Source organism: Neophocaena asiaeorientalis, unplaced genomic scaffold, assembly GCF_003031525.2.
Source record: "Neophocaena asiaeorientalis asiaeorientalis breed wild unplaced genomic scaffold, Neophocaena_asiaeorientalis_V1.1 scaffold171, whole genome shotgun sequence".
NCBI classification, from domain to species: Eukaryota; Metazoa; Chordata; class Mammalia; order Artiodactyla; family Phocoenidae; genus Neophocaena; species Neophocaena asiaeorientalis.
In genome coordinates this window covers 6,594,038-6,604,338 of record NW_020174013.1, presented here as the reverse complement: position 1 = coordinate 6,604,338, position 10,301 = coordinate 6,594,038, and the positions used below count along the sequence as shown (strand labels likewise).

The 10,301-nt window shown below is 49.9% G+C and overlaps 1 long non-coding RNA gene across 1 annotated transcript in view; it reads right to left on the bottom strand.

The window, feature by feature from the left end:
* Positions 1-326: 326 nt before the first annotated feature.
* LOC112405195 (uncharacterized) overlaps positions 327-10,301 on the bottom strand; it is a 196,976-nt gene continuing 187,001 nt past the window's right edge. Inside the window, exon 6 of the long non-coding RNA XR_003004285.1 lies at positions 327-1,422. This is a non-coding gene — a long non-coding RNA (uncharacterized LOC112405195). The remainder of the gene's footprint in view (positions 1,423-10,301) is intronic.

Sequence of the window (10,301 nt, the reverse complement as noted above, 5' to 3'; positions counted from 1 at the left end):
GCCTCTGCCAGGTGCCTGTCACTTTATGGAGACCGACACCTCCACACTCAGCCCCACATAAACACACAAGCTGGGGGATCTGGGGGAGGAGGGCCGGGGCCACAGGATGACGGATGAGGCTGCAGCGGCTCCCTTCCCTGCTGCGGCTGTGGTCAGGAGATCTCCCCTCGAAGAAGCCTGATATTTTCCAGGAATTTCCTGAGGGGAGGAGACCAAGCATTCTGGAATGAGAGCCAGCTGTGAGGTTGAGGCCTGGGGATGGAGAGGAGGGCGCTCCGAGCTTCCTGGCTGAGTCAGAGACCATCCCTGGGGGGGGGTGCCTTCTAGGAAGTCTGTCAAGGGGAGAGCAGCCAGACCGGCTGGAAGTGAGGCTGGCCGAGTCCAGCACAGACCCTCCTCTCCCCTCCAGCGCTTGCTCTCCTGCCTGGAGACTAGAGAGGCCACGGCCAAGAGAGGGAGGGAACTGCAGGGGGATGGACGCAAGGCAGCAGAAACAGGAAGCCTCTGGCAGGCCCTGGGGGCTCATGAAGACAGAGGGGGCACGGCTGGCAGGGAGCGGGACTGAGCAGGCCTCAGGGCTAAGTTGGAGGTGAGGAGAGCTCCAGCACCGTGAGGTTCCGGCACCCCAGCCTGAGAGCTGCCCATTCTTCCTTCCTTCCTTGCCCGACCCCTTTCCCAGCAGGCCTGGCTTGTGCTGAAAAGCGGTTCTGGCTTCTGATCCCCCTTCTACCGTGGACCTGCTGGGCCACGCGGGCTCGGGGGCCTCCTTCTCTCTGAGCCTCAAGTCCTCACTTGGGCAAGATGGCCGGGCTCCTCTGAGCCCTGATATGGGGCTACTCAGCTACAGCCAGGGAGAGTCCAGTCCAATGGCGGCGGCTTGGAAAACAGCAAAAAGCAAGCCTGGGAGAGTTGCCCTCTGAGGCCCGTTGCAGGGTTCGGCCTTGAAGAGCGGTGGGGCTGGGGGTAGGAAGGCCAGTGGGGAGAGGCTGAGCCTGGTCACTGTCACCTCCAGATTGGAGGAGCTGCAGGGGATGCAGGGCAGGGTGTGTCATCACACACAGGTACACACCCACGCCCCCCAGCTTCCCAGGAAAATCCCGTTTCTGCCCACATCACCCAACATGGAGGCTTGGGTCCCACAGAAAGATGAGTCCTGATTTAAGCTCCTAGGAGGAGCTCCCTCCTGCTGACAGTGTGGTGGAAGCATCCCTTAGGGCCAAGGGGCCCAGCTTTCTCATGTCATTCATGCACAGCTGTTGCATCATCACATCGGTTACAGAATCATCCCACAGCAGATTCCAAGCAGGGCACTGCAGTCTTGGGGCTCCACGGCCCTGGTCTCAGCATCTCGGAGAGGCCCCTGGATTGCTGTGTTTCCTGCTTTGGCTGATGGCTCAAAGTCCTCAAGCCGGAGAGGAGTCCCTGTGAGGATGGTAGATTTCATAAACCCTGAATTAGGACGTAAGATCTGAAGAAGAATTTGGGGCATTGTGATATTTTGTAAAGATATAAAAAGAATCTCATTTGTCCATGACTAATGAACTGTTTTTCTTGGTAAGACCAGCCGAGATGCAATCAAATCTGGACAGGAGGGTCCGGAACACACATGGGGGTCAGTGGCAGAGCCCCCATCACCACCCAGCTTTGTTCCCTGGTTGCTCTGTGGAGCAGGCGTACTACGTAGAAGGGTGTTGAAATTATCTGGGCAAGAAATGCCAGAACAGAAATGGTGAGAGGTGGCTGGGGTCTGGAATATGTTGGAATCCAGCTGACAGGATTCTTGATGGACTGAACATGGAGTCTAAGAGCAAAGATTCAAGGGCAATTCCAAGGTTTTGGCCCGAGCAACTGAAGGCATGGAGTTGCCATGAACTCAAATAGAGAATGAGTTTTGTTGAACATTTAATAAATTTCTTTAATTGTCAAAAATCCAGAAATCAGGAATGGCTGGAACCAAGCAGGCCATCTGTGGGGTCCCCACTGCCCGCAGGGACCTCTGGCTCATCACACCACCCACCGCAGCCCTAGGGGCTCCCAGGGGGCCCTGGTAGAGAAAGAAGGAGGCTCACCTTCCTGCCTCGGGGTGGGGGAGGGGCAGCAGCCTGAAGGGGCTTGGCCTCCCTGAGTCCCCTGGGCTGACACAGGAGACCCAGTGCCCAGGCAGGGGGTGGTATTAGAACAGGAAGGGAGGTGTGGGGGCCTCTGTCTGCAGAGACCCACCTCTGGCTCACAGAGGCCCTTTCTCCTCAAACCCAGTGTGCTGTTTCCAGAGCCTTCTGGAGGAGGTGTCCACAGGAGCTGAGGATGGCTGCTATAATTCTCCTGGCCACAAACCCCTGCAGGCCCGGCTGACAGAGGCGTGCCTGTGCATCCGGGGCAAGCAAGCGCCTGGGGACTCACGGCCAGAGAGGCTGTGAGGATGGCTTTGTCTGGCTCTCAGGTTGCCCGTGGCCAAGTCCCCCAGCCAGCAGAAGCCCTTTTGGCTGCCAAAGCTCCTGAACTTAGGTTACCCGAGGAAGCAGACTTGTAGCCCATCTGTTTGTCATTGCTGCCCCTGCCTTGGGCCTGCTCGACCTGGGGGCCAAATTCCCTGTCCCCCCATATCTGCCGAGATGAGGGTCAGGAAGCCAGTTCTGTGCAAAGAGCCGGGAGGACCACATTTTGTGAAGATACGGGTTCCAGGGCACCTCTCCAGACCTGCAAGGTCTGTGTCTCTGGGGGAGAGGCTTTGAACCCTGCGTGTTTACAGAGTTCCCCTGGTGATCTGATGGGGGTTGGGAGCCTCACGCTCCCCATACTACATGGAGACACACCAAACTCAGAGAGTCAAAGCTGTGACCTTCAGGACAGGTGGCAGGTGGCATTAGGAGAGGTGTCCTGGTTGTCTGAGCACAAGAGAACCCTGGATCTTTGAGGGGTCTCAAGGGGGAACTGGCAGAGTTTGAGCCTAAAACAAGGATAAAGCCCCAGAGAGGGGATCGCCGTACGGGCTCAGACAAACCGGAGACCTGAGCAGTTCTCCAGAAGCCAACGCCAGCGAGGCCTCGCAGTGGCATCCAGCGCCCGGAATAGGGGTCAGGGAGACTCTGCTTCTCACGGCACGAGAGACTGAGGCACATCGCTCGGAACCCAGCTCCTTCTCTGAAGAGCAGAATCCTTGTTGCCAGCTCAGCTATATGAATGGCTCTTGATGTTTCCTGTGCCCCAGGTTGGGAGCGAGGATTTGGGAGGCTGGAACTGGGGCTAGGGTCGGCCTGGGACAGGGGGAAGTGGGACCCCCTCTGGTCTTCATGGGATGAGCTGGCTGCCATGACCTGCTGCTCCTCCCCGTAAACTCTTTTTTTTTTTTTTTTTTTTTTTTTTTGCGGTACGCGGGCCTTTCACTGCTGTGCCCCCTCCCGTTGCGGAGCACAGGCTCCGGACGCGCAGGCTCAGTGGCCATGGCTCACGGGCCCAGCCGCTCCGCGGCATGTGGGATCTTCCTGGACCGGGGCACGAACCCGTGTCCTCTGCATCGTCAGGCGGACTTTCAACCACTGCGCCACCAGGGAAGCCCCTCCCCGTAAACTCTTAACCCCGATCTGGAGAAAGGCGATCTCCAAGGGCAGAGGCTTGCCCACCCAGAAATACATTAAATAAAGACACGTGCTCTGCCCAGGTTTTACCTCATCAGGATCCCAGAGCATAAGACAAACGGCCCCATGTCTGGCTGGGAGGTGTACTTCATTCTCTCAGGTGAGCCCACAGCCTGGGGGTGAGTTTGGGAGAAGGGAGGAGGATATTTTGGACCACATGGATCATGCAGACTTGGGGGCTGGGTGGGCCCTGGAGCTTGGCGCAAGGCTCAGTGCCAAGACCTCCAGAAACGCCCAGCCCTCCCTGGGGCCTGCTCAGGGATGGAGACAAAACCTAGCACCCTTTAATCGAGGGAGTTGATTCCTGAGACTTGTTCTAGGGGCATACACGTATGTGTAAAGACTTAGCTATAGGGTTGCTCTTTACTATTATTTATAAGCCTGAAAATTTGAAAACAACCTAAATATCCAGTAAGAGGGGATTGTTTAATAAGTTATGAACCATCCAGAACATAAAACACAATGCAGCTTTTAAAAGATGTTGCTGTAGAAGAACGTAGAAATAAGCCTAAAGCATAGTAAACAGCAAAATAAAAAGCTGATAAATATAGAAAGTAACCTGATTTAGAAAACTGGTCAATTCATTAAGAATGTTGGAAGGATATACACCAAAACACTGACAGGTTGTAAGATAAGGAGTAATTTTAGATTTCTTCTTTATCCCTTGTTTTGCTTTTGATTTTAGTTATCTGAATTTGTATCTTTTTCTAGAATTGCCACGCAGTTATTTATACACAGAGTACGAAAATGATTTAAAAATTATTTTCAGTGTTATTATTTTACAAACCAGAACTTCTAAGATTTGGCTCAGGAAGGAGAATTTCCAGGCAGGAGGGCCGGCTGGATCAACAGCCCTAACTCTATCCGCCTCTGCTCACTCTCCCTTTCGGGTCACTTTCTTCATTCCCACTGCCTCTCCCTGCTTGCCCTTCAGGTTGCCACTGTCCTTTCCATTCTCGGAACCAAGCATAGCTAGAAACCCAGTCTTTGGCTTCTTTAAGCAGAACACATCTAAGAAACCTGTGATGATTATACTGGGTAGAGTTAATAAGCCCTACAGGGAGACAATAGGAACAGAAACACAGCACCCAGAAGAACTATAAAACTAACCAGGCTTCCTTCAGTGAGGGTTCAGGCTCCCTCCAGAGGCACCCAGGTCCTGCCCATCCTCTGTGAAGATCCATGAGGGGTCTGGCTGCACACCCAGTCCTCTGTCTCATCGTAATCTTTAGCATCTTCTTCCCAGGTTCACTTTCCACTTTGGAAAACCCATTCTTCCTCAGGTACTGGCTCTTGAGAATGACCTCCCTTCTCAGGAGGGACCCATCATGATATATTGGAAGAGGGCGCTAGACTTCAGTCCAGCCTCCTGATAAAAATATCGCAGGGCACCACTAAACCATGGCACTCATTGCAGAGGACATACACCTTACAAGCATCAAAAGACTCTTGGGACTCAAGAAACTTCCAGACCCGAAGGGTAAATGCATGCTTGATATCCCCAAGCCTTTGTTAACACCACTCCATCCACATTCTGCCCCAGTGAAGCTGTGATAGGTAATCAGTGAATTACTTTTCTCCATCAAAAAAGCTAATAGCATTTAGCTGGAGAGGGTGTGGAGAAAAGGGAACCCACCTTCACTGTTAGTGGGAATGTAACTTGGTTCAGCCACTGCAGAAAACAGTATGGAGGTTCCTCAGAAAACTAAAAATAGAATTACCATATGAACTAGCAATACAACTCCTGGGCATGTACTTGGACGAAACTATAATTTAAAAAGATACACGCACCCCTATGTTCATAGCAGCACTATTCACAGTAGCAAAGACATGGAAACAACCAAAACGTCCATCAACAGAGGAATGGATAAAGAAGATGTGGTACATGTATACAATGGAATATTACTCAGCCATAAAAAAGAACGAAATAATGCCATTTGCAGCAACATGGATGCAACTAGAGATTATCAAACTAAGTGAAGTAAGTCAGAAAGAGAAAGACAGATACCATATGATATCACTTATATGTGGAATCTAAAATATGGCACAAATGAACATATCTACAAAACAGAAATAAACTCACAGACATATAGATCAGACTTGTGGTTGCCAAGGGGGAGGAGGGAGGGAGCGAGATGGACTGGGAGTTTAGGGTTGGTAGATGCAAACTATTCATTTAGAATGGATAAACAACAAGGTCCTACTGTATAGCACAGGGGACTATGTTCAATATCCTGTGATAAACCATAAAGGCAAAGAATATTTAAAAAAGAATGTGTATACGTGTATAACTGAGTTACTTTGTCGTACAGCAGAGACTGGCAAAGCATTGTAAATCAACTATACTTCAATAAAAAAAAATGTGGCCAAAAAAACTAATAGGGACTTCCCTGGTGGCACAGTGGTTAAGAATCCGCCTGCCAATGCAGGGGACATGGGTTTGATCCCTGGTCTGGGAAGATCCCACATGCTGCAGAGCAACTAAGCCCGTGTGCTTCAACTACTGAGCTTGCGAGCCACAACTACTGAGCCCGTGAGCCACAACTACTGAGCCCACACGCCACAACTACTGAAGCCTACACTCCTAAAGCCCGCGCTCTGCAACAGGAGCAGCCACTGCAATGAGAAGCCCGCGCACTGCAATGAAGGGCAGCCCCCGCTCACCACAATTAGAGAAAAGCCCATGCGCGGCAACGAAGACCCAACACAGCCAAAAACAAACAAACAAAAAAACCAATAGCATTTAAAAATTGTGATATGAATATAGGTTCATCATAAAAAATACTTTAAAATTTAGAAAAGTGTAAAGAGTCAAATAAAAATACCCTATAATCATTACACTAAATGGAGATAAGCATTATTGGCATATTTACACACACATACACTTTTAAATAAAATCGAGATAATGTGTGTAGGTGTGTGTTTATGTACAAACACACACACACAAAATCATGATTTTATAAATGGATATAAAATTCTTCACACACACATATATAAAATTCTGATTTTTTCCCATATAAATTACATCATAAGAATTTTCATGGGTCATTAAAATAGTCTTTAAAAATGTAATTTTAAATGGTTTTGTAATACCCCATTGTATAGCACACTAATTATTAAACCAATCTCCTATTATCAGACATTTAAGCAATTCCCAAATTGGTTGTGATCATAAATAATAATTTAACCAACATCCTATACACACACCTTTGCATACATCTCTGGTTATTTCTTTAGGATAAATTCCTAGAAATAGAATCACCACATCAAAGGATGTGAACTCCTGCAAAGTTTTCGGTGTCTCCCATCAATGCATACTCATCAAATTGTATAAATGAGAACAAAAGTAAGAGGGAACCCCAGAGCAATGCTTTACCACATTTGCTGCACATTCTGAGACCCAGAGAAAGTTCTAGGGGTTCGGGTGCACCCCCTCCACCCACCCTATGTGACTGCCTTTTGGAGCCTGGCTGGAGGCTGAAGCCAGCAGCCCCTAATGCTCCCGGGCTGGGCCTGGCCCTTCCTCCCACCACACAGTTGCCCCCCTCAACTTCTCAGAAATGCCCCAGAGTCCAGGGGGAGCTGTGGCCAGCCAAGCAGAGGGAGGTCAGGAAGGGCAGTTGCTGTGCTGGGCTTGGTGGTCAGTGCACAACTTGTTCAGGTCCCGCTCGGGCTCCCAGCTCCTGGTGTGGGGCACCAAGCCCTCTTGGAAGCTCCTCTATGGAGGATTTCCTTCCATCCCATCCTTGTGGCCTTCCGGGGAGGATACAGGGCAGGGACCACGCTCTTCTTCTTCACACGGGGCATCCAAGGCTCAGAGGGGTAAAGAGGGCTGCCGGAGGCCGGCAAGGTGTGAAAGATGGTACAGGACCTGGGACTCCAAGACACTACTCTAGTTCTCTCTCCACCACCCAGCGTTGCCAAAGCACAGAGGGGTGCGTCCCATGGGAAAGTGACCTGGTACAACCCGAGGTAGAAATCCTGTGAGAAGCATGGGCTCATGCCTGTCATTTTCCACAAAGAGTTACTTGGCACCTACTATGGGCCAATCACTGAGGAAAGAGGGGTGACCCAAAGAGGCAGGGCTCCTGCCCTCAAGAAACAACATTCTAATGAGGGAACCAGGTAACAAACCCCAAAACATGGCCAGTGGTGTTCAGAGCTGTGAAGAAAACAAAGCAGGGTAAAGTGGATGGGAAGTGATATGGAGAGGTGGGTAACTTACAGATAGGGTAATCCAGGAAGGCCTCTCTAGGTTGATATTTGAGCAAAGGCCTGAAGGAAGGGAAGGAGCATGTCCTGTGGGTATCTGGAGGAAGACCACTGATGCAAAGGGAATAGCAAGTGCAAAGGTCCTGAGGCAGGAGCAAGACTGGCATGCTTGAGTAGAAGTCAGGAAGTCAGTACGGTTGGAATGGAGTGACAAGTGGAGAATATAGGGAATGACGTCACAGAGCTAGCAGCATCCCCATCAGAGGAGAGAGGGCACTATTTGTGAGCTTCCCCTGGGCCTCAGGTACCATACAGGACACTTGACATCGGTTGTCATGAAACTTTGAGGGTAGGGGATCTTGCTGTGGCAGGCTGCTCTGGGGCAGAAGACAAGAGAATGGCAGAGGGGCTGGGGTAGTGTTCTACCTCCTGGTCAGGTGTTGATACCAAGGCTGTGGGGAGGGAGAGTGGTCTAGAGCTCCAGCCATCCCGCTGTGCTGGGTGCTGAGTGTCCACGGTTGATCAGGCCATAACTCTGCTTCTAAGGGTCTCACAGTCCCTTGGAGACAACAGATGGGCACAGTCAACAAGTATATGGCAAGGAAATCCTGTCATTTGGGACGACATGGATGAACCTGGTGGACATTATGCTAAGTGAAATCAGCCAGACCCAGAAAGACAAATACTGCATGATCTCACTTACATGTGGAAGTTTAAAAAGTCCAGCTCACGGAACCAGAGAGTAGAATGGTGGTTACCAGGGGCTGGGAGGTGTTAGAAATGGGGAGATGTTGATCAAAGGGTTCAAAGTTTCAGATACGCAGTATGAATAAATTCTGGAGATCCGATGTATAGCGCTAGACTATAGTTAATATATTATATACTTGAAATTTGCGAAAGCATAGCTCTTAATTGTTTCCACAAAGGAAAAAAAGGTAATATGTGAAGTAACAGATTGTAAACTAGCTTGGTTGTGGTAATCATTTCAGTGTATATGTATATCAAAACGTCATGTCGTACACCTTAAATATATGCAATTTTTACTTGTCAGTTATACCCAAAAAAACCTGGATGAGGGCTTCCCTGGTGGCACAGTGGTTGAGAGTTTCTGCTGGGTCCCCCCCTGCCGATGCAGGGGACGCGGGTTCGTGCCCCGGTCCGGGAAGATCCCACATGCCACGGAGCGGCTGGGCCCGTGAGCCGTGCCTCTGAGCCTGTGCGTCTGGAGCCTGTGCTCTGCAATGGGAGAGGCCACAGCAGTGAGAGGCCCGCATACCACAAAAAAACAAAACAAAACAAAAAAAACCTGGATGAAAGAAAGAAGGAAAAAAAGAGAGGGAGAGAAAGGAAGGGAGGGAGGGGGAGAGAGAGAGAGAGGGAAAGAAACAAAGAAAGAAAAAGGAAGGAAGAAAGAAAGGAAGGAAGGAAGGAAGGAAGAAAGAAAAGAAGGAAGGAAGAAAGGAAGAAAGAAAGAAAGGGAAAATGCATCTCTACCACATATATTTGTTAAGTGAAACAAATAAGTTAATGTCAATAAAAGCTGGTCATACAATAGCCTATGAAAAATAAGTACTCCTCGGGAACTTTCTGTATTTTCTGTTCAATTTTTCTGTGACCCTAAAACTGCTCTAAAAAATAAAGTGGGTTTTTTTTGTGGAGGGGGGGCGGGCCGCACTGCACGGCGTGTAGGATCGTAGTTCCCCGACCAGGGATCGAACCCAAGCCCCCCGCAGTGGAAGCACAGTGCCCTAACCACTGCACCGCCAGGGAAGTCCCAATTATAAAGTTTATAAATGAAAAAAAAAATTAAAAAAAAAAAACAAGCCTAGGGCATGACAGGGAAGACTTCCTGGAGAAAGTGACGTTTGAGCTGGACCTTGAGGAATGAACAGGTGAACCAGATTTCAAACAGGTGGGGAAGGTGGAAAATGCACTTCTGATACTTGTTTACTGAGGAGGGAACAGGAGGACCGTTCAGCAGTTGGCTATTAGGGTGTGGAGCACAGGGCCTTGATTTAGGGTCATCACTGGGATGTGGCACCCCTAGAAAGTAGAGAGTAAGAAGACAAGTGCATTGAGAAGAGAACCCTGGGGTACATGGCCATGTTGGAAGTGGAGTAGGATGGGGCTGAGGAAGAGGACCCAAGAGGCAGGAGGACCACCAGGGCAGTGGGCTGACACAAGATTTAAGAAAGAGCAATGTGGGGCTTCCCTGGTGGCGCAGTGGTTGAGAGTCTGCCTGACGATGCAGGGGACACGGGTTCGTGCCCCGGTCCGGGAAGATCCCACATGCCGCGGAGCGGCTGGGCCCGTGAGCCATGGCCGCTGAGCCTGCGTGTACGGAGCCTGTGCTCCACAACAGGAGAGGCCACAACAGTGAGAGGCCCGTGTACCACAAAAAAAAAAAAAAAAAAAAAAAAAAAAAAAATGGGAAAAAAGACAGAAATTCCAAAA